The sequence below is a fragment of the Conger conger genome, chromosome 2, assembly GCF_963514075.1.
Source record: "Conger conger chromosome 2, fConCon1.1, whole genome shotgun sequence".
Classification (NCBI taxonomy): Eukaryota; Metazoa; Chordata; class Actinopteri; order Anguilliformes; family Congridae; genus Conger; species Conger conger.
Genome location: NC_083761.1, coordinates 83,875,994 through 83,884,912, shown reverse-complemented (window position 1 = coordinate 83,884,912; position 8,919 = coordinate 83,875,994).

Sequence of the window (8,919 nt, the reverse complement as noted above, 5' to 3'; positions counted from 1 at the left end):
CTGGTGGAGAATCAGCAAGCCGCTCAAGTTTTATTCATGAACTACTGATTTACTAAGACGTTTGTATCTGGACTTTTTGTAAATGTCCAATGATAATTTACTCAATTACAGTCCTCCTTTACCCCAAAGAGCATAGACAATTCCACATATCTCAGAAATCTACAAACCAATAAAGTATTCTAAAAACAGTGCATTATACTAAATTAATTAAATTAAATTAATTAATTAATTAAATGCTGAAAAACAAATGTAACAGATTTCTGTCTATCTTCGTGTTTCCATGAATAACACAGATGGTTTAAGTATAGTAATGGTTTGCAGATATATGTTTGTCAGTGTAAGAGTGGAAATGTGCACATTTACATTTACAGAAGTGGTCCTCTTCCACCTCAATGACAGTAAATAAGAAATATTGTGTCCTCAAGCCAATCCAGTTCAAATAAACATTAAAGCAGCCTGCTTTTTTATATTTTGCAGTAAATAAATATATAGGGTGTTGAACATAAGACACATTGGACCGTTTGGCAAATATTGATGCAAGATATGAATATTTTTCTCTGACTTGTCGTCATGATCACAATGATCACAGAACGAATATTGTAGAGGCACAACAGCATTACAGCCTGTAGATTAGCAGGTGACTCTAAAAGGTATATAAAAGATGTCCAAGAATGAATCGTCATCTATTAGTATGAATTAGACCAAAATAACACAACACTTCAGTGATATTTTTAACAGAAACCCTGAGTTTCACTTCATACAGCAGAGTTCATTCCAGGGCTCTCTGCTGTAGCTCTGTGTGATAAAGGGGAAGAGGTTTTTGTGCGGCTCTCCCCTCACTCTCTCTCACTGTGACTCTCTGGCACAGTAATACACAGCAGTGTCTTCAGCTGTCAGGCTGTTCATCTGTAAATACAGCAGGTTCTTGCTGTTGTCTCTGGAGATGGTGAATCTTCCCTGAACAGACTGGGAATAGTAGATGCTACCACTGTTATAGCTAATATAGGCAACCCACTCCAGCCCCTTCCCAGGAGCCTTTCTGATCCAGGCCAGAGGCTGTACAGGTCAGTTTGTGGGATTCTCCAGGCTTTTTAACTGCCGGTTCAGACTCAGTCAGTGTCTGACATTCAACACCTGTGAAATGAAGAGAGACTTAGTCTTCACAATCCACAACCTCACACAATAACATTTCAGTAAAAATGAAATGAATGGCAGATTAAAACATACTTGTAAAGAACACTGTCATGAGAAGCAGGCTGGTTATAACAGTCATGGTGAAAGTCTTTGACTGCAGTCTGTGATGATAGTCCTACAGTCAGTCTCCAACAACAGTCCTTCCTCCCTCAGTGCAGAGAGGTAAATGTAGAAGGAAGAGCTCAGAGTTTGCATCAACTCCTCCTCACTGGGTGGGCAGATCTCACACTGTTTAAATAGAGCAGTCAGAGCTGTAGACGGGGCTCAGATCATATAGCAGTTATGAGTATTATCCATCATTACAGCCGTGTGTCTCTCTTCCATGGCTGATGACTGCATTATTATTCATAGTGAATCCAGGGAGTTTCCTGGCAGGTGAGGGTGGGAGAGTGGAGCCAGGAGCTCCCCAGTACTCAGTACATCACAAGTCACTCTAATGAGAGTGTCCAACACAGACAACATAGGACCACACAGTACAGAAATCACCCTGATATCCAGTGGTAAACACTAGACGCTGCAAATGTAACACTTAGAAATGGAAAAATTATTCCACCAACATTATTGTGAAACTTATCAGTAATAGGTTTTTGATTACGACTTATTCACAGAATAAAATGATGGTCAGTTCTGAAATGCAGTAATAAAGTTATTTTTAATTGGATATCACTCTGTATGAGCATCTACAAAGTGATTGTAATTTAATTTAATTTGTGTCATAATTACTGCTCATATGCCAGCAGTCATTGTGTTGAAAGGTTTCAAAGCATAATCTTCCGATTCATCGAAATGCATTCAATAGATTTCTCTCTGAAATGTCTGGTGAATTTTGTAAAGGTGTGATAGTTGGTGCCCTGTGATGGACTGGCAACCTGTCCAGGGTGTATTCCTGCCTTTCGCCCAATGTATTCTGGGATAGACTCCAGCCCCCCTGTGACCCTGTTCAGGATAAGCGGGTTAAGATGATGGATGGATGGATGGATAAAGCATATACTGTATGTCACCTTTCACATGTTCATAATGCATTCATTACTGGTTCATTAATGGTATCATGAAACTAAATGTCAGTGACATTCATAAACTCCATTGATGCAGCTGGATTATCAGTCAGACAGTCCAGGAAAAGCCTTCTGAATGTGTACAATCCAGCTGGGAATCAAACCCACAACTTTTGCGTTCCAAACACGGGTCCCAAACCCGTATGCCATTGACATATTTGAATTATTAATAATAATTCAAAAATATTTGAATATTTTAATTAATTCAAAGACTCCCATGACACGGCCACACAAAGACCCAGTTACCTCGCCCGGAAAAGGGAAACCGGGGCCCCCTGCTGGAGCCAGACCCGGGAGGGGAGCTCGTCGGCGAGCGTCTGGTGGCCGGGCCTTATCCCATGGGGCCCGGCCGGGCACAGCCCGAACTGGTCACGTGGGGTCGCCGCCCTGTGGGCTCACCACCTGCAGGGGTCGGCATCGGAGTCGGGTGCTTTGCCCAACGGGCAGTAGGCAAAGGCGGGGATCCGGGCGTGCTGATCCTCGGCGTCGCAGACTGGTTCTGGGGACGTGGAACGTCACCTCTCTGGTGGGGAAGGAACCTGAGCTAGTGCGGGAGGCGGAGCGGTACCAACTAGATATAGTTGGGCTCACCTCCACGCACAGTACTGGTTCCGGAACCAAACTCCTGGAGAGGGGCTGGACTCTGTTCTTTTCTGGAGTTGCTCAAGGTGAGAGGCGCCGGGCGGGTGTGGGGATACTCACAAGCCACCGGCTGAGCGCCACTGTGTTGGAGTTCCACCCGGGGAACGAGAGGGTCGCTTCTCTGCGACTACGTGTCGCTGGGGGGAAGGCTCTGACTGTCATTTGTGCGTATGCACCAAATGGCAGTTCAGAGTATCCGGCCTTCTTGGAGTCACTGGGTGGCATCCTGGAAAGGGTGCCACCCGGAGACTCCATAGTTCTGCTGGGCGACTTCAACGCTCACGTGGGCAATGACGGAGAAACCTGGAGGGGGGTGATTGGGAGGAACGGCCTGCCTGATCTGAACCCAAGCGGTGTTTTGTTATTGGACTTCTGTGCTGGCCATGGATTGTCGATAACAAACACCATGTTCGAGCATAGGGTAGCTCATAAGTGTACTTGGTACCAGAGCACCTTAGGCCAAAGATCGATGATCGACTTTGTGGTCGTATCATCAGACCTGCGGCCGTATGTCTTGGACACTCGGGTGAAGAGAGGAGCAGAGCTGTCAACTGATCACCACCTGGTGGTGAGTTGGATCAAGTGGCCGGGGAGGCTGCCTGACAGACCCGGTAAACCCAAACGTGTAGTGAGGGTGAACTGGGAACGTCTGGCGGAGGCCCCTGTTCGCGAGGTCTTCAACTCCCACCTCCGGAAGAACTTCTCACGCATCCCGGGGGAAGCTGGGGACATGGAGTCCGAGTGGGCCATGTTCAAAGCCTCCATTGCAGAGGCGGCAAGCAGGAGCTGTGGTCAGAAGGTCATCGGTGCCTGTCGGGGCGGCAACCCAAGAACCCGCTGGTGGACACCAGCGGTGAGGGAGGCCGTCAAGCTGAAGAAGGAGGCCTTTCGGGCTTGGCTGGCCCGGGGGTCCCCTGAAGCAGCAGACAGGTACCGGGTGGCCAGAAGGGCTGCAGCTTCGGCAGTCACTGAAGCAAAAACCCGGGTATGGGAGGAGTTCGGGGAGGCTATGGAGAAGGACTTTCGGTTGGCCTCGAGGAAGTTCTGGCAAACCATCCGACGACTCAGAAAGGGAAAGCAGGGCTTGTCTCAGGCTGTTTTCAGCAGGGGAGGAGAACTGCTGACCCGGACTGGGGATATTGTCGGACGGTGGAAAGAGCACTTCGAGGAGCTCCTGAACCCGAACAACACGTCCTCTGTGGAAGAGGCAGAGCCTGAAGACTCGGGGGAATCTGCACCTATATCCCTGGCGGAAGTTGCTGAGGTAGTCAAAAAGCTCCTCAGTGGCAAGTCGCCGGGTGTAGATGAGATTCGCCCTGAGATGCTGAAGGCTCTGGACATTGTTGGGCTGTCTTGGCTGACACGCCTCTTCAGTGTCGCGTGGAGATCGGGGACAGTACCTGTAGAGTGGCAGACCGGGGTGGTGGTCCCCATTTTCAAGAAGGGGGATCGGAGGGTGTGCTCCAATTACCGGGGTATCACACTCCTCAGCCTCCCTGGGAAAGCTTACTCTAGGGTACTGGAAAGGAGGCTCCGACCGACGGTCGAACCTCGGATTCAGGAGGAGCAATGTGGCTTCCGTCCTGGCCGTGGAACAGTGGACCAGCTCTTTACCTTGGCAGGGTTGCTGGCGGGGTCATGGGAGTTTGCCCATCCAGTCCACATGTGCTTTGTGGACTTGGAGAAGGCTTTCGACCGTGTCCCCCGGGGAACCCTGTGGGGTGTACTGCGGGAGTATGGGGTACCGGGGCCGTTGTTACGAGCCATCAGGTCCCTGTATAACCAAAGTGAGAGCTGTGTCCGCATTCTCGGCACAAAGTCAAGCACGTTTCCGGTGGGTGTTGGACTCCGCCAAGGTTGCCCCTTGTCACCGGTCCTGTTTGTGGTATTCATGGACAGGATCTCAAGGCGCAGCCGAGGTCAGGAGAGTGTCCGGTTTGGTGACCTCAGAATCGCATCTCTGCTTTTTGCGGATGATGTGGTTCTGCTGGCTTCATCGGACCGTGACCTTCAGCACGCACTGGAGCGGTTTGCAGCCGAGTGTGAAGCGGCCGGGATGAGAGTCAGCACCTCCAAGTCCGAGGCCATGGTTCTCTGCCGGAAAACGGTGGATTGCTCCCTCCGGGTTGGGAACGAGTCTTTGCCCCAAGTGAAGGAGTTCAAGTATCTCGGGGTCTTGTTCACGAGTGAGGGTAGAAGGGAGCGTGAGATCGACAGGCGGATCGGTGCAGCGTCAGCAGTAATGCGGGCGTTGCACCGGACCGTTGTGGTGAAGAAGGAGCTGAGCCGGAAGGCGAAGCTCTCGATTTACTGGTCGATCTACGTCCCAACCCTCACCTATGGTCACGAGCTTTGGGTAGTGACCGAAAGAACGAGATCGCGTATACAAGCGGCCGAAATGAGCTTCCTCCGTAGGGTGGCCGGGCTCAGCCTTAGAGATAGGGTGAGGAGCTCGGACATCCGGAGGGAGCTCGGAGTAGAGCCGCTGCTCCTTCGCGTCGAAAGGAGCCAATTGAGGTGGTTCGGGCATCTCATCAGGATGCCTCCCGGGCGCCTCCCTTTGGAGGTTTTCCGGGCTCGTCCAACTGGGCGGAGACCCCGAGGGAGACCCAGAGCCCGCTGGAGAGATTATATATCTCTCCTGGCCAGGGAACGCCTCGGGATCCCCCAGGAGGAGCTAGAATGCGTTGCTGGGGAGAGGGACGCCTGGAATACCCGGCTTTGCCTACTGCCCCCGCGACCCGACTCCGGATAAGCGGGTGACGATGGATGGATGGATGGATGGATATTTGAATTAATGTTCTGGTTATATGGGGTGCAGACTTCACTGAGCTCTTCAATGTTTGTGTTCTGCCACTACACTCATCAGGGTGGGTTTTTGTACAGCCCTGCTGTAGCTTTGCTGCACTGTGACTCTCGGGCACAATAATACACAGCTGTGTCTCCAGTCTGCAGGCTGCTCCCTTGTAAAGACACTGCGCTGCTGGAGGTGTCTCTGGAGATGGTGAACTTGTTCTTTAGTGAATCTTTATAAGCAGTGCCTCCATTGTAATCTATGATTCCAATCCACTCCAGAGCTTTCCCTGCAGGCTGTCGGATCCAGTGTGTAGCATAGCTGCTATCAGTCAGGGAATACCCAGAGACTTTACAGTTGATGGTCAGAGAGTGTCCTGGTGTTACTACCATAGAGCCTGGCTGTGTGAGTTCAACACCTTGACTGTCTGTGGAGACAGAAATAAGAAAAAGGTTTGTGAGTATATGATAAAATAATATAATTAATGAAATAAAGAAAAACTGTCATAAATGATTTATTTTAAATTATTAAAATAAAGCTTTGAAAAATATTTGAGAATAATCTCATAAAATATAGAATCTTGACAAAGCTTGCCCACTTACAGGATAAAGTTCCCAGAAACAATGCTAATGCTACAATAGCTCCTATTGTCTCACACAGATCTCCCTCTCTGCTCCTGTGCTGGGAGGAGAATCCTCAGGGGCTTTTATAGGAAATACTGTGGGCTGAATTTGTTTAAATCTCTAGGGGTTGGAGGAAGGAGAAAAACAAGATAAATTCAGAGGGTCAGAATATCCATTATAAGGAGCACTGCTGCCCCCTCCTGGAGGAGAATTAAAACAGCAGATTGCTTCCTCCAGTTTAACGCTTTAAATTAGATACATTATGATGTGTTTTTACCATGATGAAAATCGAAATAAACGTTTGTGTTGTGTACTGCCACAGCCGTTTATGTGCTCCTGTTCCAGGATAAACGCTATATTGCTTTACTGAGATTCAAAGTAGAATCCTCCGATTCATTTCAAAATTCAAAATTATTCTGAATTAGGGATATTCTATGGGATATATTGGTTGCAAGACATGCTGTATTTAGTATATCCCATAAAATATTACTCAGACATATTATTCAGACATGCTCTATGCTCTATACCTAAATCTAGATTCACACTGTAATCAAGCTAAAGATGTGTGTTCATTGTGCTTTCCTTTTCAAACGTTCACTCGTTACTCAAGTTGTTTTCTCATTAAGAAACTGATGGGACCTCATGAGGACATAATTGAATATTCATAATTTGTTTGTATTAAACGTTTAATTGAATTGGTTGTGTTAAATGTATTTGTTATCTTCGATAAAAATATATATATACAGTGGGAGCAATAATTATTTGATCCCTTGCTGATTTTGTGGGTTTGCCCACTTACAAAGAATGGAACTGTGTAGAATTTTAATCTTAGGTACATTTTAACATTGAGAGACAAATATCACAAAATTATCCACCATAACAACATCATATGAATTTTATTAATTTATTCTCCTATTTTTGCATGAAATAAGTATTTGATCCCCTACCAATCAACAATAATTCTGGCTCCCACAGACCAGTTAGTTTTCCATTAAGAAGCACTCCTAATCTCAACTCATTACCCAAAACACCTGTGTCAACTCGTTACATCGTTATGTAGCTGTATAAAAGACACCTGTTCACACAATCAGTCAGATTCCAACGTTTCCACCATGGCCAAGAAAAAGGAGCTGTCTAAGGACATCAGGGACAAAATTGTAGACCTGCACAAGGCTGGGATGGGCTACAAGAAAATAAGCAAGCAGCTTGGTGAGAAGTTAACAACTGTTGGAGCAATTATTAGAAAATGGAAGAAACACAAAGTCACCGCATATCTCCCTCGGTCTGGGGCTCCACGCACGATCTCGCCTCGTGGGATATCAATGATCATGAGAGGTCAGGGATCAGCCCAGTACTACACAGGAGGAGCTTGTTAATGACCTGAAGGCAGTTGGGACCACAGTCACGAAGAGGGCCATCAGTAACACACTACACCGTGAAGGATTAAAATCCTGCTGCACATGCAAGGTTCCTCTGCTGAAGAAGGCATATGTACAGGCCCGTCTGAAGTTTGTCAAAGAACACCTGGATGATCAATAGGAGGCTTGGGAGTAGGTGATGTGGTCAGATGAGACCAAAATAGAACTATTTGGCATCAACTCGACTCCCGTGTTTGGATGAAGAGAAATGCTGTGTACAACCCCAAGAACACCATCCTCACTGTGAAGCATGGAGGTGGAATCCTTATGCTTTGGGGGTGTTTCTCAGCTAAGGGGATAGGACAACTTCACCGTATCGAGAGGAGGATGAATGGGGCCATGTAACAGGAAATTTTGGGCGACAACCTCCTTCCCTCAGTGAGAGCACTGAAAATGGGTCGTGGATGGGTCTTCCAACATGACAGTGACCCAAAACATACGGCCAAGGCAACAAAGGAGTGGCTCAAAAAGAAGCATATTAAATCCCATCAAAAATCTGTGGAGGGAGCTGAAGCTTCGAGTTGCCCAGCGACAGCCTCGGAACCTTAAGGATTTGATGAGGATCTGCAAAGAGGAGTGGACCAAGATCCCTCCCAAGGTCTGTGCAAACCTGGTGAAAAACTACAACAAACTTCTGACCTCTGTGCTTGCTAACTTGGCCACCAAGTATTAAGTCCTATGGGTCTATGGATCAAAAACTTATTTCAAGTGAAAATATCATATAAAATTTATATGATGTTGTTATTGTGGATTATTTTGTGATATTCTGTCTCTCAATGTTAAAATGTACCTATGATTAAAATTCTAGACAGTTCCATTCTTTGTAAGTGGGCAAACCTACAAAATCAGCAAGTTATCAAATAATTATTGCTCCCACTGTGTGTGTGTGTATATGTGTGTGTATATATATATATATATATATATATATATATATATATATATATATATATATATATACACAGCATACTCACAATATGAAGAAGATAAAGTTCCCAGCAACACTGCCAATGCTACAATAGCTCCCATTGTCACACACAGATCTCTCCCTCTCTGTCTTACAGGTGACGCTCCTGTGTTGGGAGGAGAATTCTCATCGACTTTTATAGGAAATACTGTGAGCTGAATTTGTTTAAATCTCTGGGGGTTGGAGGGAGGAGAAAAACAAGATAAATTCAGAAACTGTTGTGAAGAGG